Source organism: Dasypus novemcinctus, chromosome 30, assembly GCF_030445035.2.
Source record: "Dasypus novemcinctus isolate mDasNov1 chromosome 30, mDasNov1.1.hap2, whole genome shotgun sequence".
Classification (NCBI taxonomy): Eukaryota; Metazoa; Chordata; class Mammalia; order Cingulata; family Dasypodidae; genus Dasypus; species Dasypus novemcinctus.
In genome coordinates, this window is record NC_080702.1 from 868,354 (window position 1) to 896,289 (window position 27,936).

The following is a 27,936-nucleotide window of genomic DNA, read 5'->3' on the forward strand; positions in this document are numbered from 1 at the left end:
TAATTGAACTTCTCTTAAATTCTACAACAATATAGGAAAGCATAACCGAGGGTATAGTAGCTAACTCTTTAAACCTACTTGAAAGAGGATGTCACATGTGATTTACTTTAGGAACTAAGCATTGAATGAAGAGATTTTGCACATATCCCCTTTCCTTCAGTTTTTGTGCTAACATTCCTATCTCTAAAACTAAAATTTACTAAATATGAAAGCATAACCGAGGGAATAGCACCTAACTATTTAAACCTAAATGAAACAACATGGCACATATGATTTACCTCTGAGAAATAAGCATTGTGTGCAGAGATTTTCAGCTATCTCCTTTCCTTCAGTTTTTGTGCTATCATTCCTATCTCTAAAACTAGCATTTTCTATATAGGAACCCATAACCGAGGATATAGCAGATAACTCTTTAAACCTACTTGAAAGAGGATGTCAAATGTGCTTTACTTTAGGGAACTAAGCATTGTGTGCAGAGATTTTGCAGCTATCTACCTTTCTTCAGTTTTTGTGCTAACATTCCTATCTCTAATACTTGCATTTACTATATAGAAAACCATAACCGAGGGTATAGCAGGTAACTCTTTAAACCTAAATGAAACAACATGCCAGATATGATTTACTTCTGAGAATTAAGCATTGTGTGCAGAGATTTTACAGCTATCTTTTTCCTTCAGTTTTTGTGCTTACATTCCTATCTCTAAAACTAGCTTTTACTGTATAGGAAATATTAACAGAGGGTATAGCAGCTAACTCTTTGAAACTTCTTGAAAGAGGATGTCACATGTGCTTTACTTTAGGGAACTAAGCATTGAAGGCAGAGCTTTTTTGGCTATCTCCTTTCCTTCAGTTTTTGTGCTAACATTCCTATCCCTAATACTAGCATTTCCTATATAGGAAAGCATAAGCGAGGGTATAGATTCTAACTATTTAAACCTAAATGAAAGAACATGGCACGTATGATTTTCTTCTGAGATCTAAGCATTTTGTGCAGAGATTTTGCAGCTTCTCTTTTCCCTCAGTTTTTGTGCTAACATTTCTATCTCTAAAACTAGCATTTACCACTTATCAATGCATAACCGAGGGAAAAGCAGCTAACTCCTTAAACCTAAAAGAAACAACATGACAAATATGATTTACTTCTGGGATCTAAGAATTGTGTGTAGAGATTTTGCAGCTAGCTCCTTTCCATCAGTTTTTGTGCTAACATTCCTAGCTCTAAAACTTACATTTACTATATAGGAATGCAAAACCGAGGATACACCAGCTAACATTTTAAACCTAAATGAGACAACATGGCACATATGATTTCCTTCTGAGAACTAAGCATTGTGTTCAAATATTTTGAAGCTATTTCTCTTTCCTCCGTTTTTATGCTAACATTCCTATCTCTAAAACTAGCAATAACTATAGAGGAAAGCATAATCAAGGGTATAGCAGCTAACTCTTTAAACCTACTTGAAAGAGGATGTCACAGGTGCTTTACGTTAGGGAACTAGGCTTTGAGTGCAGAGTTTGTGGCTATCTCTTTTCATTCAGTTTTGTGCTAACATTCCTATCTTTAAAACTAGCATTTACACTATAGGAAAGCATTATCGGGGGTATAGCAGCTAACTCTTTTAACCTACCTGAAAAAAGCATGGTATATATGATTTACTTCTGAGAAATAAGCATTGTGTGAAGAGATTTTGCAGCTATCTCCTTTCCTTCAATTTTTGGGCTAACATTCCTATCTCTAAAACTAGCATTTACTCTACAGGAATGCATAACCGAGGGTATAGCAGCTAACTCTATAAACCTAAATGAAAGAACATGGCTCATACGATTTACTTCTTAGAACTAAGCATTATTTGGTGAGATTTTGCAGCTATCTCCTTTCCTTCAATTTTTGTGCCAACATTCTTATCTTTAATACTAGCATTTACTATGTAGGAGAGCATAACCGAGGGTATAGCAGCTAACTCTTTAAATCTACTTGAAAGAGGATGTCACATGTGCTTTAGGTTAGGGAACTAATAGTTTTGTGCAGAGATTTTGCAGCTATCTCCTTTACCTCAGTTTTTGTGCTAACATTCCTATCTCTAAAACTAGCATGTACTCTATAAGAAACCATAACCGAGGGTATAGCACCTAAAATTTTAAACATACTTGAAAGAGGATGTCACATGTGCTTTACTTTATGGAAGTAAGCATTGAATGCAGACCTTTTGTGGCTATCTCCTTTGCTTCACTTTTTTTGCTAATATGCCTATCTCTGAAACTAGCATTTACACTATAGGAAAGCATAAGTGGGGGTACAGCAGCTAACTCTTGAAACCTGAATGAAACAACATGTCACATATGATTTACTTCTGAGAACTAAGCATTGTGTGCAGAAATATGCAGCTATCTCCTTTCCTTCATTTTTCGTGCTAACATTCCTATCTCTAAAACTAGCATTTACTATATAGGGAACCACACCCGAGGGTATAGCAGCTAACTCTTTAAACCTACTTCAAAGAGAATTTCACATATGCTTTACTTTAGGGAACTAAACATTGAGTGCTGAGATTTTGTGGCTATCTCCTTTCCTTCAGTTATTGTGCTAACATGCGTATCTATAAAACTAGCATTTACACTATAGGAATGCATAACCGGGGTGTAGCAGCTAACCATTTACATAAATGAAACAACATGGCACTTATGATTTTCTTCCGGGAACTAAGCATTGTGTGCAGAGATTTTGCAGCTATCTCCTTTGCTTCAGTTTTAGTGCTAACATTCCTATCTCTAAAATTAGCATTTAATATAGAGGAAAGCATAACCGTGGGTATAGCAGCTAACTCTTTAAACCAACTTGAAAGAGGATGTCACATGTCATTTACTTTAGGGAACTAAGCATTAAGTGCAGAGATTTTGTGGCTATCTCCTTTCCTTCAGTTTTTGTGCTAATATGCCTATCTCTAAAACGACCTTTTACACTATAGGAAAGCATAAAGTGGGTATAGAACCTAACTCTTTAAAGTTAAATGAAACAACATGGTAAATATGATTTACTTCTGAGAACTAAGCATTGTGTGCAGAGATTTTGCAGCTATCTCCTTTCCTTCAGTTTTTGTGCTAACATTCCTATCTCTAAAACTAGCATTTAATATATAGGAATGCATAACCGAGGGTATAGCAGCTAACTCTTTAAACCTACTTGAAAGAGTATGTCACATGTGCTTTACTTTTGGGATGTAAGCATTGAATGCAGAGATTTTGTGGCTATCTCCTTTCCTTCACTTGTTGTGCTAATATGCCGATGTCTAAAACTTCCTTTTACACTATAGGAAAGCATAACCGGGGTTATAGCAGCTAACTATTGAAACCTAAATGAAACAACATGGCACACATGATATACTTCTGAGAAGTAAGCATTGTGTGCAGAGATTTTGCAGCTATCTCCTCTACTTCTGTTTTTCTGCTAACATTCCTCTCTCTAAAACTAGCATTTACTATGTACGAAAGCATTACCGAGGGTATAGCAGCTAACTCTTTAAAACTAATTGAAACAACATGGCACATATGATTTACTTCTCAGAACTAAGCATTGAGGACAGAGATTTTGCAGCTATCTCCTTTCCTTCAGTTTTTGTGCTAACATTCCTATCTCTAAAACTAGCATTTAATATATAGGAAAGCATAACCGAGGGTATGGCTGGTAACTCTTTAAACCTACTTGAAAGAGGATGTCACATGTGCTTAATTTTAGCGAACAAAGCATTGAATGCAGAGATTTTATGCCTATCTCCTTTTCTTCAATTTTTGTGCTAATATGACTATCTCTAAAGGAGCATTTGCACTATAGGAAAGCATTACCGGGGGTATGGCAGCTAACTCTTTAAACCTATCTGAAAAAGTATGGTACATATGATTTACTTCTGAGAACCAAGCATTGTGTGCAGAGATTTTGCAGTTATCTCCTTTCCTTCAGTTTTTGTGCTAACATTCCTATCTCAAAAACTAGCGTTTACTATCTAGGAAAGCTTAACCGAGGTTATAGCAGCTAACTCTTTAAATCTAAATGAAACTACAGGGCACATGTGATTTTCTTCTGAGATCTAAGCATTGAGTGCAGAGATTTTACCGCTATCTCCTTTCTTCAGTTTTTCTGCTAACATTCATATCTCTAAATCTAGCACTCAATATATAGGAAAGCATAACCGAGGGTATAGCAGCTAACTATTTATACCTACTTGAAAGAGGATGTCCCATGTGCTTGACTTTAGGAAACTAAACATTGAGTGGTGAGATATTGCGGCTATCTCCTTTCCTTCATTTTTTGTGGTAATATGCCTATCTTTAAAACTAGCATTTACAGTATAGGAAAGCATAACCGGGGGCATAGCAGCTAAAGCTTACAACCTAAAAGAAACAACATGGCATATATGATTTACTTCTGAGAACTAAGCATTTTGTGCAAAGATTTTGCAGTTATCTCCTTTCCTTCAGTTTTTGTGCTAACATTCCTATCTCTAAAACTAGCATTTACTATATACGAAAGCATAACTGAGGGTATCGCAGCTAACTCTTTAAACCTAAATGAAACAACATGGCACATATGATCTACTTCTGAGAACTAAGCATTGTGTGCAGAGATTTTGCACCTGTTTCCTTTCCTTCACTATTTGTGCTAACATTCGTATCTCTAAAACTAGCACTTACTATACGGGAAAGCATAACCGAGGGTATAGCTGCTAACTCTTTAAACCTACTTGAAAGAGGATGTCACATGTGCTTTACTTTAGGGAACTAAGCATTGAGCGCAGAGATTTTGTGGCTATCTCCTTTCCTTCAGTTTTTCTGCTAATATGCCTATCTCTAAAACTACCTTTTACAATATAGTAAAGCATAAATGGGGTATAGCAGCTAACTCTTTAAAGCTAAATGAAACAGCATAGCACATATGATTTACTTCTGAGAACAAAACATTTTGATCAGAGAATTTGCCGCTATCTCCTTTCCTTCACTTTTTGGGCTAACATTCCTATCTCTAAAACTAGCATTTAGTATATAGGAAATCATAACTGAGGGTATCGCAGCTAACTCTTTAAACCTACTTGAAAGAGGATATCACATGTGCTTTACTTTTGGAAACTAAGCATTGAGTACAGAGATTTTGTGGCTAACTCATTTCCTTCACATTTTGTGCTAATATGCCTATGTCTAAAACTACCATTTACACTATATGAAAGCAGAACCGGTGTATAGTAGCTAACTATTTAAACCTCAATGAAACAACAAGGCACATATGATTTACTTCTGAGAACTAACCATTGTGTGCATAGATTTTGCAGGTATCTCCTTTCCTTCACTTTTTGTGCAAACATTCCTATCTCTAAAACTAGCAGTTACTACATAGGAAAGCATAAACGAGGGTATAGCAGCTAACTCTTTAAACCTAAATGAAAGAACATGGCACATATGATCTAGTTCTGAGAACTAAGCGTTGTGTGCAGAGATTTTGCAGGTATCTCCTTTCGTTCAGTTTTTGTGCTAACCTTCCTATCTCTGAAACTAGCATTTACTATAAAGGAAAGCATAACCGATGCCATAGCCTGTAACTCTTTAAACCTACTGGAAAGAGGTTATCACATGTGCTTTACTTTAGGAAACTAAGCATTGATTGCAGAGATTTTGTGCCTATCTCCTTTCCTTCAGTTTTTGTGCTAATATGCCTATATCTAAAACTAGCATTTACACAATAGGAAAGCAAAACCGGGGGTATGGCAGGTAACTCTTTAAAACAGCCTGAAAAAGCATGGTATATATGATTTACTTCTGAGAACTAAGCATTGTGTGCAGAGATTTTGCACCTATTTCCTTTCCTTCAGTTTTCGTGCTAACATTCCTATCTATAAACTAGCATTTACTATATATGAAAGCATAACCGGGTGTATAGCAGCTAACTCTTTAAACCTACCTGAAAATGCATGGTACATATGATTTAATTCTGAGAACTAAGCATTGTGTGCAGAGATTTTGCAGCTATCTTCTTTCCTTCAGTTTTTGCGCTAACATTCCTATTTGTAAAACAAGCATTTCCTATATAGGAAATCATAACCGAGGGTATAGCTGCTAACTCTTTAAACATAAATGAAACAACATGGCACATATGATTTACTTCTGAGACCTAAGCATTGAGTGCAGAGATTTTGCAGCTATCTCCTTTCCTTCAGTTTTTGTGCTAACATTCGTATCTCTAAAACTAGCACTTCCTATATAGGAAAGCATAACCGAGGGAATAGCAGCTAAGTCTTTAAACCTAAATGAAACAACATGGCACATATGATTTACTTCTGAGAACTAAACATTGTGTGCAGAGATTTTGCAGCTATCTCTTTTCCTTCAGTTTTTCTGCTAACATTCCTATCTGTAAAACTAACATTTCCTATTTGGGAAAGCATAACTGGGGATAGAGCAGCTAACTCTTAAAAACCTACCTGAAAAAGTATTTTACATATGATTTACATCTGAGAACTAAGAATTTTGTGCAGAGATTTTGCAGCTATCTTCTTTCCTTCAGGTTTTGTGCTAACATTCCTATCTCTAAAACTAGCATTTACACTACAGGAAAGCTTAATCGGGAGTGTAGCAGCTAACACTTTAAACCTATCTGAAAAAGCATGGTACATATGATTTTCTTCTGAGAACTAAGCATTGTGTGCAGAGATTTTGCAGCTATCTCCTTTCCTTCACTTTTTGTACTAACATTCATAACTCTCAAACTGTCATTTCCTATATAGGAGAGCATAACCAAGGGTTTACCAGCTAACTCTTTAAACCTAAAGGAAACAACATGGCACATATGATTTACTTCTGACAACAAATCATTGTGTACAGAGATTTTGCAGCTATCTCCTTTCCTTCAGTTTTTGTGCTAACATTCATATCTCTAAAGCTGGCATTTCCTATATAGGAAAGGAGAACCGTGGGTATAGCAGCTCACTCTTTAAAACTACCTCAAAAAGCATGGTACATATGATTTACTTCTGAGAACTAAGCATTGTGTGCAGAGATTTTGCAGCTATCTCTTTTCCTTCAGTTTTTTTGCTAACATTCCTATCTCTAAAACTAGCATTTACACTATAGGGAAGCATAAGCGGAGGTATAGCAGCTAACTCTTTAAACGTAAATGAAGCAACATGGCACATATGATTTATTCCTGAGAACTAAACACGGTGTGCAGAGAATTTGCAGCTATCTCCTTTCCTTCAGTTTTTGTGCTGACATTCCTATCTGTAAAACTTGCATTTCCTATATAGGAATGCATAACCGAGGGTATAGCCGCTAACTATTTAAACCAAAATGAAACAACATGGCACATGTGATTTACTACTGAGAACTAGGCATTGTGAGCAGAGATTTTGTAGCTATCTCCTTTCCTTTAGATTTGTGCTAACATTCCTTTTTCCAAAGTAGCATTTAAACTACAGGACAGCATAACCGAGTGTATGGGAGCTAACTCTTTAAACCTACCTGAAAAAGCATGGTATATATGATTAACATCTGAGAACTAAGCATTGTGTGCAGAGATTTTGCAGCTATCTTCTTTGCTTCAGTTTTTGTGCTAACATTCATATCTCTAAAACTAGATATCCTATATAAGAAAGCATAACCGGGGACATAGCACCTAAGTCTTTAAACCTACCTGAAAAAGCATGGTTCATATGATTTTCTTCTGAGAACTAAGCATTGTGTGCAGAGATTTTGCAGCTATCTTCCTTCCTTCAGTTTTTCTGCTAACATTCTTATCTGTAAAACAAGCATTTCCCATAAAGGAAAGCATAACCAAGGGTATAGCCGCTAACTCTTTAAACCTAAATGAAACAGCATGGCACATAGGATTTACTTCTGAAAACTAAACATTTTGTACAGATATTTTCCAACTATCTCCTTTCCTACAGTTTTTGGGCTAACATTCATATCTCTAAAACTAGCATTTCCTATATAAGAAAGCATAACCGTGGGTATAGCATCTAACTCTTTAAACCTACCAGAAAATCATTGTACATATGATTTACTTCTGAGAAATAAGCATTGTGTGCAGAGAATTTGCAGCTATCATCTTTCCTTCAGTTTTTGTGTGCTAACATTCCTAACTGTAAGACTTGCATTTCCTATATAGGAAAGCATAACTGATGGTATCGCCGCTAACTATGTAAACCAAATGAAACAGCATGGCACATGTGATCTACTTCTGAGAACTAAACATTGTGTAAAGAGATTTTGCACCTATCTCCTTTCCTTCAGTTTTTGTGCTAACATTCAAATCCCAAAAATTCGCATTTACTATATAGGAAATAATAACCGGGGGTATACCAGCTAATTCGTTAAACCTACCTGAAAAAGCATGGTACATATGATTTACTTCTAAGAACTAAGCGTTGTGTACAGAGATTTTGCAGCTATCTCCTTTCCTTCAGTTCGTCAGCTAACATTCCTTTCTCTAAAACTAGCCTTTACACTATAGGAAAGCATAACTGGAGGTATAGCAGCTAATTCGTTAAACCTACCTGAAAAAGCATGGTACATATGATTTACTTCTAAGAACTAAGCATTGAGTGTAGAGATTTTGCAGCTATCTCCTTTCATTCGTTTTTGTGCTGACGTTCATGTATATAAATCTAGAATTTCTTATATAGGAAGCATAACATGGGGTATAGGAACTAACTCTTTAAACCTACCTGAAAAAGCATGGTACAAACGATTTACTTCTAAGAACTATGCAGAGTGTTTAGAGATTTTGCAGTTATCTTCTTTCCTTCAGTTTTTGTCCTAACATTCCTATCTGTAATACTAGCATTTCCTATTTAGGAAAGCATAACCGAGGGTAACGCCGCTAACTCTTTAAACCTAAATGAAACAACAATGCACATATGATTTACTTCTGAGAACTAAGCATTGTGTGCAGAGATTTTGCATTTATCTCTTTTCCTTCAGTTTTTGTCCTAACATTACTATCTCTAAAAGTAGCATTTATAGTATAGGAAATCATAACCGGGGTATAGCAGGTAACTCTTTAAACCTACCTGAAAATGCATGGTACATATGATTTACTTCTCTGAACTAAGTATTGTGTGCAGAGATTTTGCAGCTATCTCCTTCCTTCAGTTTTTATGCTAAAGTTCATATCTCTAAAACTAGCATTTCCTGTATAGGAAAGCATAACCGAGGGTAATGCAGGTAACTCTTTAAACCTAAATGAAACAACATGGCACATATGATTTACGTCTGAGAACTAAGCATGGTGTGCAGAGATTTTGCAGCTATCTCTTTTCCTTCAGGTTTTGTCCTAACACTACTATCTCTAAAACTAGCATTTGTAGTATAGGAAATCATAACCGGGGGTATAGCAGCTAACTCGTTAAACCTACCTAAAAAAGCATGGTACATATGATTTACTTCAGAGAACTAAGCACTGTGTGCAGAGATTTTGCAGCTATCTTCTTTCCTTCAGTGTTTGGGCTACCATTCCTATCTGTAAAACTAGCATTTCCTACATAGGTAAGCATAATCGAGGGTATAGCCCTTAACTCTTTAAACCTAAATGAAACAACATGGCACATATGATTTACTTCTGAGAACTGAGCGTTGTGTGCAGAGATTTTGCAGCTGTCCCCTTTCCTTCGTTTTTGTGCTTACATTCATATCTCTAAACCTAGCATTTCCTATATTGGAAAGCATAACCGAGGGTATAGCAGCTAACTCTTTAGACCTAAATGAAACAAAATGTCAAATACGATTTACTTCTGAGAACTAAACATTATGTGCAGAAAATTTGCAGCTATCTCTTTTCCTTCAGTTTTTGTGCTAATATTCCTATCTCTAAAACTTGCCTTTACACTATAGGAAAGCATAACCACGGGTATAGCAGCTAACTCTTTAAACCTACCAGAAAATGCATGGTACAAGTGATTTACTTCTGAGAACTGAGCATTTAGTGCAGAGATTTTGGAGCTTTCTTCTTTCCTTCTGTTTTTGTGCTACATTCCTATCTGTAAAAGAAGCATTTCCTTTGTAGAAAGCATAACCGAGGATATAGCCGATTACTCTTAAAACCTAAATGAAACAACATGTCACATATGATTTACTTCTGGGACCTAAACATTTTGTGCAGAGATTTCGCAGCTCTCTATTTTCCTTCAGTTTTTGTGCTAACATTCCTATCTCTAAAACTCGCATTTACACTATAGGAAAGCATAACCGGGGATATACAGGTTAAACTTCAAACCTACCCGCAAAAGCATGGTACATATGATTTACTTCTGAGAAGTAAGCATTGTGTGCAGAGATTTTGCAGCTATTTCCTTTCCTTCAGTTGTTGTGCTAACATTCCTATCTCTAAAACTGGCATTTACATTATAGGAAAGCATAACTGGGGGGGATAGCAGCTAACTCTTTAAACCTACCTGAAAAAGCGTGGTACATATGATTTAGTTCTGAGAACTAAGCATTGTGTGCATAGATTTTGCAGCTATCTTCTCTCCTTCAGTTTTTGTGCTAACATTCCTACCTGTAAAACTACCATATCCATTATAGGAAAGCATAAGCGAGGGTATAGCCGCTAACTCTTTAAACCTGAATGAAACAACATGGCACATATGATTTACTTCTGAGAACTAAGCATTGTGTGCAGAGATTTTGCAGCTATCTCCTTTGATTCAGTTTTTGTGCTAACATTCATATCTCTAAAACTAGCATTTCCTATATAGGAAAGCATAACCGACGGTATAGAAGCTAACTCTTTAAACCTGACTGAAACAACATGGCACATATGATTTACTTCTGGGAACTAAGCATTGTGATGCAGAGATTTTGCAGCTATCTCTATTCCTTCCGTTTTTGTGCTAACATTCCTATCTCTAAAACTAGCATTTACACTCTAGGAAAGCATAACCGGAGGTATAGCAGGTAACTCTTTAAACCTACGTGAAAAAGCATGGTACATATTATTTACTTCTGAGAAATAAGCACTGTGTGCAGACATTTAGCAGCTATCACTTTTCCTTCACTTTTTGTGCTAATATTCCAATTTGTAAAACTAGCATTTCCTATATAGGAAAGTATAACCGAGGGGATCGCCGCTAACTCTTTAAACCTAAAGGAAACAACATGGCACATATGATTTACTTCTGAGAACTGAGCATGGTGTGCAGATATTTTGCAACTATAACCTTTCCTTCAGGTTTTGTACTAACATTCATATCTCTAAAACTAGCATTTACACTCTAGGAAAGCATAACCGGAGGTATAGCAGGTAACTCTTTAAACCTACCTGAAAAAGCATGGTTCATATGATTTACTTCTGACAACTAAGCAGTGTGTGAAGAGATTTTGCAGGTATCTCCTTTCCTTCACTCTTTGTGCTAACATTCCTATCTGTAAAACAGGATTTACTATCTAGGAAAGCATAACCGAGGGTATAGCCGCTAACTCTATAAACCTAAATGAAACAACATGGCACGTGTGATTTACTTCTGAGAACTAAGCAATGTGTGCAGAGATTTTGCAGCTATCATCTTTCCTTCAGTTTTTGTGCTAACATTCCTATCTGTAAAACTATCTTTTCCAATATAGGAAAGCATAACCGAGGGTATAGCCGATAACTCTTTAAACCTAAATGAAACAACATGGCACATATGATTTACTTCTGAGAACTAAGCATTGTGTGCAGAGATTTTACAGCCATCTCCTTTCCTTCAGTTTTTGTGCCAACATTTATATCGCAAAAACTAGCATTTCCTATATAGGAAAGCATAACCGGGTGTATAGAAGCTAACTCTTTAAACCTACCTGAAAAATATGGTACATATGATTTACTTCTGAGAACTAAACAGTGTGAAGAGATTTTGCAGCTATTTCTTTTCCTTCAGTTTTTGTGCCAATATTCCTATCTCTAAAACTAGCATTTACAATATACAGAAGAATACCTGGGGCTATAGCAGCTAACGCTGTAAACCTAAAAGAAACAACATGGCACATATGATTTACTTTTGAGAACTAAGCATTGTGTGCATAGATTTTGCAGTTATCTCTTTCCTTCAATTTTTGTGCTAACATTACAACCTGTAAAACTAGCATTTACACTATAGGAAAGCATAACCGGTTTATAGCAACTAATTCTTTTTTTTTTTTTTTTTTTTTAATTTTTTTATTTTTTATTGACTTTGTAATAATATTACATTAAAAATATATATGTGAGGTCCCATTCAACCCCACCCCCCCACCCCCCCTCTCCCGCCCCCAACAACACTCGTTCCCATCATCATTACACATCCATTGGATTTGGTAAGTACATCTTTGGGCACCTCTGCACCTCATATACATTGGTTCACATCATGGCCCATACTCTCCTCTATTCCATCATGTAGGCCCTGTGAGGATTTACAATGTCCGGTGATTACCTCTGAAGCACCATCCAGGGCAGCTCCATGTCCCGAAGATGCCTCCACCTCTCATCTCTTCCTGCCTTTCCCCATACCCTTTGTCCATTATGTCCACTTTTCCCAATCCAATGCCACCTCTTAATTCTTTTAACCTACGTGAAAAAGCATGGTGCATATAATTTACTTCTGAGAACTAAGCGTTGTGTGTAGAGAATTTGCAGCTATCTCATTTCCTTCTGTTTTTGAGCAACATTCCTTTCTCTAAAACTAGCATTTACCCTATAGGAAAGCATAATGGGGTTATGGCAGCTAACTCTTTAAACCGACCTGAAAAATCATGGTACATATTAATTACTTCTGAGAAGTATGCACTGTGTGCAGAGATTTTGCAGCTATCTCCTTTCCTTCAGTTTTGTACTATCATTCATAACTCAAAAACTAGCATTTACACTATATGAAAGCATAACCGGGGGTATAGCAGCTAACAATTTAAACCTACCTGAAATAGCATGGTACATATTTTTTACTTCTGAGAACTAAACATTGTGTGCAGAGATTTTGCAGCTATCTCTTTTTCTTCAGTTTTTGTGCTAATATTCATATTTCTAAAACTAGAATTTCCTATATAGGAAAGCATAAACTGGGGTATAGGAACTAACTCTTTAAACCTACATGAGAAAGCATGGTACATACGATTTACTTCTGAGAACTAAGCATTGTGTGCAGAGATTTTGCAGCTATTTTCTTTCCCTCAGTTTTTGTGCTAACATTCCTATCTGTAAAACTAGCATTTCATATATAGGAAAGCATAAAACTAGCATTTCCTATGTAGGAAAGCATAACTGAGTGTATAGCAGCTAACTCTTTAAACCTTAATGAAACAACAGGGCACATATGGTTTACTTCTCAGAACTAAATATTGTGTGCAGATATTTTGCAGCTATCTCTTTTCCTTCAGTTTTTGCTAACATTCCTATCTCTAAAACTTGCATTTACACAATAGGAAAGCATAACCAGGGCTATAGCAGCTAACTCTTTAAACATACCTGAAAAACCATGGTACATATGATTTACTTCTGAGAACTATGCATTGAGTGCAGAGAATTTGCAGCTATCTCCTTTCCTTCAGTTTTTGTTCTAACATTCATATCGCTAAAACTAAAATTTTCTAAATAGGAAACCAAAACCGGGGGTATAGGAGCAACTCTTTAAACATAAATGAAACAACATGCCACATATGATTTACTCCTGAGAACTAAACATTGTGTGCAGAGATTTTGCAGCTATCTCCTTTCCTTCAGTTTTTGTACTAACATTCATATCTCTAAAACTAGCATTTCGTTTATAGGAAAGCATAACCAAGGGTATTGTAGCTAACTCTTTAAACCTAAATGAAACAACATGGCACATATGATTTACTTCTGACAACTAAGAATTGTGTGCAGAGATTTTGCAGCTATCTCCTTTCCTTCAGTTTTTGTGCTAACATTTATATCTCTAAAACGAGCATTTCATATAGGAAAGAATACCCGAGGGTATAGCAGCTAACTCTTTAATCCAAAATGAAACAATATGGCACATATTATTTACTTCTGAAAATAATCATTGTGTGCAGAGATTTTGCAGCTATCTCTTTTCCTTCAGTTTTTGTGCTAACATTCCTATCTGTAAAACTAGCATTGACACTATAGGAAATCATAACCGGGTGAATAGCAGCTAACTCTTTAAACCTAAATGAAACAACATGGCACATATGATTTACTTCTGAGCTAAGCATTGTGTGCAGAAATTTTGCAGCTAACTCCTTTCCTTCAGTTTTGTGCTAACCTTCCTATATGTAAAACTAGCATTTCCTATATAGGAAAGCATAACCGAGGGTATAGCCGTTAACTCTTTAAACCAAAATGAAACAACATCGCACATATGATTTACTTCTGAGAACTAAGGATTCTGTGCAGAGATTTGGCAGCTATATCCTTTCCTTCAGTTTTTGTGCTAACATTCATATTTATATAACTAGCATTTCCTATAGAGGAAAGCATAACCGAGGGTATAGCAGCTAACTCTATAAACCTACCTGAAAAAGCATGGTACATAAGAATTACTTCTCAGAAGTAAACATCGTGCGCAGAGATTTTGCAGCTATCTCTTTTCTTTCAGTTTTTTGTGCTAACATTCCTATCTCTAAAACTAGCATTCCCACTATAGGAAAGCATAACCGGGGATATAGCAGTTAACTCCTTAAACCTTCCTGAAAAGCATGGAACATATGATTTACTTCTTAGAAGTAAGCATTGTGTGCAGAGATTTTGCAGCTATCTCCTTTCCTCCTTTTTTTGTGCTAAAATTCCTATCTCTAAAACTAGCATTTACGATATAGAAAAGCATAACCGGGGGTATAGCAGCTAACTCTTTAAACATACCTAAAAAACCATGGTACATATGATTTACTTCTGAGAACTAAGCATTGTGTGCTGAGATTTTGCAGCTATCTCCTTTCCTTCAGTTTTTTGCTAAAATTCCTATCTCTAAATCTACCATTTACACTATAGAAAACATAACCGGGGGTATAGCAGCTATATCTTTAAACCTGCCTGAAAAAGCATGCTACATATGATTTACTTCTGAGAACTAAGCATTGTGTGCAGAGATTTTTGAGCTATCCTCTTTCCTTCAGTTTTTTGTGCTAACACTACAATCTGTAAAACTGGCATTTCCTTTATAGGAAAGCATAACCGAGGGTATAGCCACTAACTCTTTAAAGATAAATGAAACAACATGGCACATATGATTTACTACTGAGAACAAAGCAATATGTGCAGAGATTTTGCAGCTATCTCCTTTGCTTCATTTTTTGTGCTGACATTCATATCTCTAAAACTAGCATTTCCTATATAGGAAAGCTTAACCAAGGGTATAGTAACTAACTCTTTAAACCTACATGAAACAACATGGCACTTATGATTTATTTCTGAGAACTAAACATTGTGTGCAGAGATTTTGCAGCTATCTCCTTTCCTTCAGTATTTGTGCTAACATTCATATCTCTAAAACTAGCATTTCCTTTATAGGAAAGCATACCCGTGCGTATAGCACCTAACTCTTTAAACCTACCTGAAAAAGCATGATACATGTGATTTACTTCTGAGAACTAAGCATTTTCTGAAGAGGTTTTGCAGCTATCTTCTTTCCTTCAGTTTGTGTGCTAACATTCAAATCTCTAAAACTTGCATTTACACTATAGTAAAGCATAACAAGGTGTATACCAGCTAACTCTTTAAACCTACCAGAAAAACCATTGTACATATGATTTGCTTCTGAGAACTTAGCATTGTGTGCAGAGATTTTGCAGCTATCCCCTTTCCTTCAGTTTTTGTGCTAACATTCCTATCTCTAAATCTGGCATTTACACTATAGGAAAGCATAACCGGGGGTATAGCACCTAACTCTTTAAAACTACCTGAAAAAGAATGGTACATATGATTTACTTATTAGAACTAAGCATTGATTGCAGAGATTTTGCAGCTATCTCCTTTCCTTCAGTTTTTGTGCTAACATTCATATATCTAAAAATAGAATTTCCTATATAGGAAAGCATAAACGGTTGTATAGGAGCTAACTCTTTAAACCTACCAGAAAAAGCATGGTACATACGATTTACTTTAGAGAACTAAGCATTGTGTCCAGAGATATTTCCACTGTCTTCTTTCCTTCAGTTTTTGTGCTAACATTCCTAACTGTAAAACTAGTATTTCCTTATAGAAAAGCATAACCGAGGGTATTGCTGCAAACTCTTTAAAACTAAATGAAACAACATGGCACATATGATTTACTTCTGAGAACTAAGCATTGTGTGCAGAGATTTTGCAGCTATCTTCTTTCCTTCAGTTTTTGTGCTAACATTCCTATCTGTAAAACTAGCATTTCGTACATAGGAAAGCATAACTGAGTGTATCACCGCTAATTATTTAAACCAAAATGAAACAACATGGAATTTGTGATTTACTTCTGAGAACTAAGCATTGTGTGCAGAGATTTTGCAGCTATCTCCTTTCCTTCAGTTTTTGTGCTAACATTCCTATCTCTAAAACTAGCATTTCCTATAAGGAAAGCATATCCGGGGGTATAGCAGCTAACTATTTATATCTACCTCAAAAAGCATGGTACATATGATTTACTTCTGAGAACTAAGCTTGTGGGGAGACATTTTGCAGCTATCTCCTTTCCTTCAGTTTTTGTGCTAACATTCATACCTCTAAAACTAGCATTTCCTACATAGGAAAGCATAACCGGAGGTATAGCAGCTACCTCTTTCAAACTAAATGAAACAAATTGTCACATATGATTTACTTCTGAGAACTAAACATTCTGTGCAGAGATTTTGCAGCTATCTCTTTTCCTTCAGTTTTTGTGCTAACATTTCTATCTGTAAAACTATCACTTACACTCTAGGAAATCATAACCGGAGGTATAGCATGGAACTCTTTAAACCTACCTTAATAAGTATGGTACATATGATTTACTTCTGAGAACTAAACATTGTGTGCAGAGATTTTGCAGCTTTCTTCTTTCCTTCAGTATTTCTGCTAACATTCCTATCTGTAAAACTAGCATTTCCTAATTAGGAACGCATAACCGTGGGTATGGGCCTTAACTCTTTAAACCTAAATGAAACAACATGGCACATATGATTTACTTCTGAGAACTGAGCGTTGTGTGCAGAGATTTTGCAGCTATCTCCTTTCCTTCAGTTTTTGTGCTAACATTCATATCTCTAAAATTAGCATTTCCTATATAGGAAAGCATAACGGGTGATATAGCAGCTAACTCATTAAACCTACCTGAGAAAGCATGGTACATATGATTTACTTCTGAGAACTAAGCATTATGTGCAGAGATTTTGCAGCTATCTTCTTTCCTTCAGTTTTTGTGCTAAAATTCCTATCTGAAAAATTAGCTTTACCTATATAGGAATGCAGAACCGAGGGAATAGCAGCTACCTCTTTAAACCTAAATGAAACAACATGGCATATATGATTTACTTCTGAGAACTAAACATTGTGTGCAGAAATTTTCCAGCTATCTCTTTTCCATCAGTTTTTGTGCTAACATTCCTATCTCTAAAACTTGCATTTACACTATATGAAAGCATAACCAGAGCTACAGCAGCTAACTCTTTAAACCCACCTGATAAAGCATGGTACATACGATTTACTTCTGAGAACTAAGCATTGTGTGCAGAGATTTTGCAGCTATCTTCTTCCCTTCAGTTTTTGTGGTAACATTCCTATCTGTAAAACAAGCATTTCCTATATAGGCAAGCATAAGGGAGGGTATGGCCGCTAACTCTTTAAACCTAAATGAAACAACAATGTACATATGAATTAATTCTGAGAACAAAGCATTGTGTACCAGAGATTTTGGAACTATGTCCTTTCCTTCAGTTGTGCTAACATTACTATCTCTAATACTGGCATTTCCTATATAGGAAAGCATACCCGAAGGTATAGCTGCTAACTTTTTAAATCTAAATGAAACAACATGGCAGATATGATTTACTTCTAAGAACTGAGCATTGTGTGTGGAGATCTTTCCGCTATCTCCTTTCCTACAGTTTTTGTGCTAACATTCCTAGCTCTAAACCAAGCTTTTACACTCTAGGAAAGCATAACAGAGGGTTTAGCAGCTCACTCTTTAAACCTACCTGAATAAGCATGGTACATATGATTTACTAATGAAAACTATGCATTGTGTGCAGAGATTTTGCAGATATCTCCTTTCCATCAGTTTTTGTGCTAACATTCCTATCTCTAAAACTAGCATTTCGTATATACGAAACATAACGGAGGGTATAGCAGCTAACTCTTTAAATCTAAATGAAGCAATATCGCACATATGATCTACTGCTGAGAAATAAGCATTGTGTGCAGAGATTTTGCAGCTATCTCCTCTCCTTCAGTTTTTGTGCAAACTTTCCTGTCTCTAAAACTAGCATTTACTATATACGAAAGCAGAACCGAGGGTATAGCAGCTAACTCTCTAAACCTAAATGAAACAACATGGCACATATAATTTACTTCGGAGAACTAAGCATTGTGTGCAGACATTTTGCAGCTATCTCCTTTCCTTCAGTTTTTGTGCTAACATTCCTATCTCTAAACCAAGCATTTACACTATATGAAAGCATAACCGGGGTTATAGCAGCTCACTCTTTAAACCTACTGAAAAAGTATGAATCATATGATTTACTTCTGTGAACTAAGCATTGTGTGCAGAGATTTTGCAGTTATCTCCTTTCCTTCATTTGTTATGCTAACATTCCTATCTCTAATACTGGCATTTCCTATATAGGAAGGCATAACTGAAGGTATAGCAGCTAACTTTTTAAACCTAAATGAAACAACATGGCAGATATGATTTACTTCTGAGAACTACGCATTTTGTGTGGAGATTTTTAAGCTATCTCCTTTCCTTCAATATTTGTGCTAACATTCCTAATTCTAAACCAAGCCTTTCCACTACAGGAAAGCATAACCGGGTGTATATCAGCTAACTCTTTAAACCAACCTGAAAAACAATGTTACATATGATTTACTGCTGAGAACTAAGCATTGTGTGCAGAAAATTTGCAGCTATCTCCATTCCCTCAGTTTTTTGCTGACATTCCTATCTCTAAAACTAGCATTTCCTATGTACGAAAGAGTAACCGATGATATAGCAGCTAACTCTTTAAACCTAAATGAAACAACACGGCACATATGATTTATTTCTGAGAACTAAGCATTGTGCGCAGAGATTTTGTGGCTATCTCCTTTCCTTCATTTTTTGTGCTGACATTCCTATCTCTAAACCTAGCATTTACACTATAGGAAAACATAACCGGCGGTATAGCAGCTAACTCTTTAAACCTAAATGAAACAACATGGCTCATATGATTTCCTTCTGTGAAATAAGCATTTTGTGCAGAGATTTTGCAGCTATCTCCTTTCCTTCAGTTTTTGGGCTAACATACCTATCTCAAAAACTAACATTTCCTATATAGGAAAGCATAACTGAGGTTATAGAAGCTAACTCTTTAAACCTAAATGAAACAACATGGCACATATAATTTACTTCGGAGAAGTAAGCATTGTGTGCAGACATTTTGCAGCTATCTCTTTTCCTTCAGTTTTTGTGCTAACATTCCTATCTCTAAACCAAGCATTTACACTATATGAAACCATAACCGGGGTTATAGCAGCTCACTCTTTAAACCTACTGAAAAAGTATGAAACATATGATTTACTTCTGAGAACTAAGCATTGTGTGCATAGATTTTGCAGCTATCTCCTTTCTTTCATTTTTTTTGCTAACATTCCTATCTCTAAACCTAGCATACACACTATAGGAAAGCATAACCGGGGGTAGAGGAGCTAACTCTATAAACCTACTTGAAAGAGGATGTCACATGTGGTTTACTTTAGAGAACTACGCATGGATTGCAGAGATTTTTGGTCATCTCTTTTCCTTTAGTTTTTGTGCTAACATTCCTTTCTCTAAAACTAGCCTTTACACTATAGGAAAGAATTATCGGGTGTATAGAAGCTAACTCTTTAAACCTACCTGAAAATGCATGGTACATATGATTTACTTCTGAGAACTAAGCAATGTGTGTAGAGATTTTGCATCTATCTCCTTTTCTTCAGATTTTCTGCTAACATTCCTATCTCTAAAACTTAATTTACACTGTAGGAAAGCATTACCTTGGGTAGAGCACCTAGCTCTTTAAACGTACCTGAAAAAGCATGGTACATATGATTTATTTATGAGAACTAAGCATTGTGTGCAGAGATTTTGTACCTATTTACTTTCCTTCAGTTTTTGTGCTAACATTCCTATCTGTAAAACTAGCATTTCTATATAGAAAATCATCAGCGATGGTATGGCAGCTAACTCTTTAAACCTAAATGAGCAAACATGGCACATATGATTTATTTCTGAGAACTAAACATTGTGTGCAGAGGTTTTGCAGCTATCTCCTTTCCTTCAGTGTTGGTGCTAACATTCTTATCCTTATTCTAGCATTTACTATATAGGAAAGCATAACCGAGGGTATAGCAGCTAACTCTTTAAACATAAATGAAACAACATGGCACATATGTTTTACCTCTGAGAAGTAAGCATTGTGTGCAGAGATTTTGCAACTATATCCTTTGCTTCAGTTTTTGTGCTAACATTCTTATCTCTAAAACTAGCATTTACTATATAGGAAAACATAACGGAGGGTATAGCAGCGAACTCTTTAAACCTAAATAAAACACCATGGCACATATGATTTACTTCTGACAACTAAGCATTGTGTTCAGAGATTTTGCAGGTATCTCCTTTCCTTCAGATTTTGTCCTTACGTTCCTATCCCTACAACTAGCATTTCCTATATAAGAAAGCATAACCAAGGGAATAGGGGAATAGCAGCTAACATTTTAAATCTACTTGAAAGAGGATGTGACATGTGCTTTACTTCAGGGAATTAAGCATTGAGTGCAGAGATTTTGCAGCTATCTCCTTTCCTTCAGTTTTTGTGCTTACATTCCTATCTCTGAAACTATCATTTACACTATAGGAATGCATAACCGTGGGTATAGCAGCTAACTCTTTAAACCTAAATGAAAAAACATGGCACATATGATTTACTTCTGAGAACTAAACATTGTGTGCAGAGATTTTGCAGCTATCTCCATTCCTTCAGTTTTTGTGCAAACATTCCTATCTCTAAACCTAGCATTTCCTATATAGGAAAGCATAACCGAGGGTATAGCAGCTAACTCTTTAAAGCTAAATGAAACAACATGGCACATATGATTTTCTTCTGAGAAGTATGCATGTGCGCAGAGACTTTGCAGCTATCTCCTTTCCTTCATTTTTAGTGCTAACATTCCTACTTCTAAAAATAGCATTTACTATATATGAAAGCATAACTGAGGGTATAGCAGTTAACTCTTTAAACCTAAATTAAACAACATGGCACATATGATATACTTCTGAGAACTAAGCATTGTGTGCACATATTTTTCCGCCATCACCTTTCCTTCAGTTTTTGTGCTAACATTCCTATCTCTAAACCTAGCATTTACTATATATGAAAGCATAACCGAGGGTATAGCAGCTAATTCTTTAAACCTACTGGAAAGAGGATGTCACATGTGCTTTACTTTAGGGAATTAAACATTGAGTGTAGAGATTTTGTAGCTATCTCCTTTCCTTCAGTTTCTGTGCTAACATTCCTATCTCTAAAACTATCATTTACACTATAGGAAAGTATAACAGGGGGTATAGCCGCTAACGCTTTAAAGCTACCTGGAAAATCATGGTACATATGATTTCCTTCTGAGAACTAAGCATTGTGTGCAGAGATTTTGCAGCTATCTACTTTCCTTCAGTTTTTGTGCTAACATTCCTATCTCTAAAACTAGCATTTCCTATATAGGAAAGCAAAAACGAGGGTATAGCAGGTAACTTTTTTTTTATTGACTTTGGAATAATATTACATTAAATATATATATATATATATATATATATATATATATGAGGTCCCATTGAACCCTATCACCCCACCCCAACTCTCCCCCCCCCAGCAATACTCCCTCCTATCATCATGACACATCCATTGCATTAGGCAAGTACATCTCTGGGCAACCCCGCACCCCATGGTCAACGGTCAACACCATGGCCCACACTCTCCCCCATTCCGTCCAGTGGGCCCTGTGAGCATTGACAATGTCCGGTGATTGCCCCTGAAGCACCATCCAGGGCAGCTCCATGTCCCAAAGGCGCCTCCACCTCTCATCTCTTCCTGCCTTTCCCCATACCCATCAGCCATCATGTCCACTTTTCTCAATCCAATGCCACCTTTTCTATGTGGACATTGGATTGGTAGGGTCTATTGCACCTCTATGTGAAGAGGAGGCTCAGATTCCACATGGATGCTGGATGCAATCCTCCCACTTTCAGTTGTAATCACTCTAGGCTCCATGGTGTGGTGGTTGTCCTTCTTCAACTCCATCTTAGCTGAGTGTGGTGAGCCCAATAAGTCAGATTGTAGGTGCTGGAGTCTGTTGAGGCTCAGGACCTGGCTATCACATTGTCAGTCCAGAGATTCAAATCCCCTAAATATATCTTAAACCCCGACACTAACTGCACCTCCAGCACATTAGCATGAAAGTCTTATGAAGAGACATCCCATCTGAGTCCAGATTCGTCACACATAAACACCAGTTCCAAAGAGGGGCCATCTGACCTGGTAGTTAACCCCATCGGCCATGACCATAACTCCCATGGGTCTCTTTAGCCCTCAAAGGAACTGATATCTGGGGGTTGTATCTGCATTATCTGTCTCTCAGACTCTGCTCAGTTGTGCATAAGGTCAATCCTTCTGACAGCCTCCAGACACTTTTTTAGAGACTCATAGCCATATAAACTCATTTCTACTTTCCATTTCCCCCTTACATGAGGTCAAACAGCATTTTAAAGTCATGTTATTTTATGTAGACAGGGATATTCCGATGATCCGCGTTGAACCTTCTGTATGAGGTCATTTTCCAGTTGCATCATCAGTTGGGTCTTTAAACCTTAATAAAACAACATGGCACATATGATTTCCTTCTGAGAACTATGCATTGTGTGCAGATATATTGCAGCAATCTCCTTTCCTTCAGTTTTTGTGCTAACATTCCTATCTCTAAAACTAGAATTTCCTATATAGGAAAGCATAACCGAGGGTATAGCAGCTACCTCTTTAAACCTAAATGAAACAACATGGCACATATGATTTCCTTCTGAGACCTAAGCATTGCGTGCAGAGATTTTGCAGCTATCTCCTTCCCTTCAGTTTTTGTGCTAACATTTCTATCTCTAAAACTAGCATTTACACTATTGGAAAGCATAACTGGGGTTATAGCAGCTAACTCTTTAAACCTACCTGTAAAAGCATGGTACATATGATTTACTTCAGAGAACTAAGCATTGTGTGCAGAAATTTTGCAGCTATCTCGTTTCCTTCATTTTTAGTGCTAACATTCCTATCTCAAACTAGCATTTCCTATATATGAAAGCATAACCGAGGGTATAGCAGTTAACCCTTTAAACCTAAATGGAACAAAATGGCACATATGATTTACATCTGAGAACTAAGCATTGTGCGCAGAGGATTTTGCAGCTATCTCCTTTCCTTCATTTTTAGTGCTAACATTCCTATCTCTAAAACAAGCATTACTATATATGAAAGCATAACTGAGGGTATAGCAGTTAACTCTTTAAACCTAAATGAAACAACATGGCACATCTGATATACTTCTGAGATCTTAGTATTGTGTGCAGAGATTTTGCAGCTATCTCCTTTGCTTCAGTTTTTGTGCTAACATTCCTCTCTCTAAACCTAGCATTTACTATATAGGAAAGCATAACCGAGGGTATAGGAGCTAACTCTTTATACCTACTTGAAAGAGGATGTCACATGTGCTTTACTTCAGGGAATTAAGCATTGTGTGCAGATATTTTGTAGCTATCTCCTTTCCTTCAGTTTTTGTGCTAACATTCCTATCTGTAAAACTAGCATTTACACTATAGGAAAGCATAACGGGGGGTATAGCAGCTAACTCTTTAATCCTACCTGAAAAAGCATGGTACATAGGATCTACTTCTGAGTACTAAGCATTGTGTGCAGAGATTTTGCAGCTATCTCCTTTCCTTCACTTTTAGTGCTAAAATTCCTATCTGTAAAAGTAGCATTTACTATGTACAAAATCATAAGTGAGGGTATACCAGTTAACTCTTTAACCCTAAATGAAACAACATGGCACATATGATATACATCTGAGAACTAAGCATTGTGTGCAGAGATTATGCAGCTATCTCCTTTCCTTCAGTTTTTGTGCTAACATTCCTATCTCTAAAACTAACATTTACACTACAGGAAAGCATAAACTGGAGTATAGCAGCTAACTCTTTAAACCTAAATGAAACAGCATTGCATATATGATTTCCTTCTGAGAACTAAGGATTGTGTGCATAGATTTTGCAGATATCTCCTTTCCTTCAGGTTTCTGCTAACATTCCTATCTGTAAAACTAGCATTTCCTATATAGGAAATCATAATCGAGGGTATAACAGCTAACTCTTTAAACCTAAATGAAACTACATGGCACATATGATTTACTTCTGAGAACTAAGCATTGTGTTCAGAGATTTTGCAGCTATCTCCTTTCCTTCAGTTTTTGTGGTAACATTCCTATCTCTAAAACTAGCATGTACACTATAGGAAAGCATTACCCGGGGTATAGCAGCTAACTCTTTAAACCGACATGAAGCAACATGGCACATATGATTTACTTCCAAGAACTAAGCATTGTGTGCAGAGATTTTGCAGCTCCCTCCTTTCCTTCAGTTTTTGTGCTAACATTCCTACCTCTAAAAGTAGCATTTCCTATATAGGAAAGCATAACCGAGGGTATGGCAGCTAACTATTTAAACCTAAATGAAACAACATGGAACATATGATTTACTTCTGAGAACTAAGCATTGTGTGCATAGATTTTGCAGCTATCTCCTTTCCTTCAGTTTTAGTGCTAACAGTCTTATCTGTAAAACTTGCATTTACTATATAGGAGAACATAACTGAGGTTATAGCAGCTAACTCTTTGAACCTAAATGAAACAACATGGCACTTAGGATTTACTTCTAAGTAATAAGCACTGTGTGCAGGGATTTTGCAGCTATCTCCTTTCCTTCAGTTTTTGTGCTATCATTCCCATCTCTAAACCTAGTATTTACTATATAGGAAAGCATAACCGAGGGGATAGCAGCTAAGTCTTTAAACCTACTTTAAAGAGGATGTCACATGTGCTTTACCTTTCGGAACTAAGCTTTGAGTGCCGGAATTTTGTGGCTATCTCCTTTCCTTCTGGTTTTGTGGTAACATTCCTATCTTGAAAACTAGCATTTACACTATAGGAAATCATAACCGGGAGTATAGCAGCTAACTCTTTAAACCTACCTGAGAAAGGATGGAACATATGATTTACTTCTGAGAAATAAGCATTGTGTGCAGAGATTTTGCAGCTATCTCCTTTACTTCAGTTTTTGTGCTAACATTTTATCTGTAAAACTTGCATTTACTATATAGGAGAACATAACCGAGGGTATAGGACCTAACTCTTTAAACCTTAATGAAACAACATGGCACATATGATTTACTTCTGAGAGGTAAGCATTGTGTGCAGAGATTTTGCAGCTATCTCCTTTACTTCAGTTTTTGTGCTTACATTCCTATCTCTAAAAGTAGCATTTACACTATAGGAAAGCATAACCGTGGGTATAGCAGCTAATTCTTTAAAACTAAATGAAAAAACATGGTACATATGATTTACTTCTGAGAACTAAGCATTATGTGCAAAGATTTTGCAGGTTTCTCCTTTCCTTCAGTTTTTGTGCTAACATTCCAATCCCTAAAACTAGCATTTCCTATTTAGGAAAGCATAACCGAGGGTATGCCAGCTAACTCTTTAAACCTAAATGAAACAACATGGCAGATATGATTTACTTCTGAGAACTACACAATTGCTGCATAGATTTTGCAGCTATCTCCTATCTTTCAGTTTTTGTGCTAACATTCCTATCTCTAAAACCAGCATTTCCTATATAGGAAAGGATAAGTGAGGGTATAGCAGCTAACTCTTTAAACCGACTTGAAAGATGATGTCACATGTGATTTACTTTAGGGAACTCAGCATTGAATGCAGAGATTTTGTGGCTATCTCTTTTCCTTCAGTTTTTGTGCTAAATTTCCTATCTCTAAAACTAGCGTTTACACTATAGGAAAACATAACCGGGGGTATAGCAGCTAACTCTTTAAACGTACCTGAAAAAGCAAGGTACATCTGATTTACTTCTGAGATCTAAGCGTTGTGTGCAGAGATTTTGCAACTATCCCCTTTTCTTCAGTTTTTAGGCTAACATTCCTATCTCTAAAGCTAGCATTTCTTATATAGGAAAGCATAACTGAGGTATAGCAGTTAACTATTTACATCTAAATAAAAAAACATGGCACATATGATTTACTTCTGAGAAGTAAGCATTGTGTGAAGAGATTTTGAATCTATCTCCTCTCCTTCAGTTTTTGTGCTACCCTTCCTATCTCTAATACTAGCATTTCATATATAGGAATATATAGCGGAGGGTATAGCAGCTAACTGTTTAAACCTTCCTGAAACAGGATATTACACGTGCTTTACTTTAGGGAACTAAGCATTGAGTGCAGAGATTTTGTGGCTTTCTCCTTTCCTTCAGGTTTTGTGCTAACATTCCTATCTCTAAAGCTAGCATTTACACTTTAGGAAAGCTTAACAGGGCGTATATCACCTAACTCTTTAAACCTACGTGGAAATGTACTGTACATATCATTTACTTCTGAGAAATAAGCATTGTGTGCAGAGATTTTGCAGCTATCTCCTTTCCTTCAGTTTTTGGTCTAACATTCCTATCCCTAAAACTAGCATTTCCCATATAGGAAAGCATAACCGAGGGTATACCAGCTAACTCTTTAAACATAAATGAAACAACATGGAACATATGATTTCCCTCTGAGAAGTAAGCATTGTGTGCAGACATTTTGCAGCTATCTCCTTTCCTTCAGTTTTTCTAACATCACTATCTCTAAAACAAGCATTTATTCTAAAGGAAAGCATAACCGAAGGTTTAGCAGCTATCTCCTTGAACCTAAATGAAACAATTAGGCACATATGATTTACTTCTGAGAACTAAGCATTGAAGGCAGAGATTTTGCAGCTATCTCCTTCCTTCAGTTTTTGTGCTAACATTCTTATCCCTCAAACGAGCATTTATTATATAGGAAAGCTTAACCGAGGGTATAGTATCTAACTCTTTAAACCTAAATGAAACACCATGGCACATATGATTTACTTCTGAGAACTGAGCATTGTGTGCGGACATTTTGCAGGTATCTCCTTTCCTTCAGTTTACGTGGTAACATTCATATCTCTAAAACTAGCATTTACTATATACGAAAGCATAACCGAGGGTATAGCAGCTAACTTTTAAACCTACTTGAAAGAGGTAGTCACTTGTGCTTTACTTTAGCGATTTAAGCATTGAGTGCAGAGACTTTGTGGCTATCTCCATTCATTCAGTTTTTCTGCTAACATTCCAATCTATAAAACTATCATTTACACTATAGGAAAGCATAACCGGGGGTATAGCAGCTAATTCTTTGAACCTACCTGAAACAGCAAGGTACATATGAATTACTTCTGAGAACTGATCATTGTGTGCAGGAAATTTGCAGCTATCTCCTTTCCTTCAGATTTTCTGCTAAAATTCCTAACTCTAAAACTAGCATTTCCTATATTGGAAAGCATGACCGAGTGTATAGCAGCTAACTCTTTAAACCTAAATGAAACAATATGGCACATATGATTTACTTCTGAGAACTAAGCATTATGTACAGGGAATTTGCAGCTATCTCCTTTCCTTC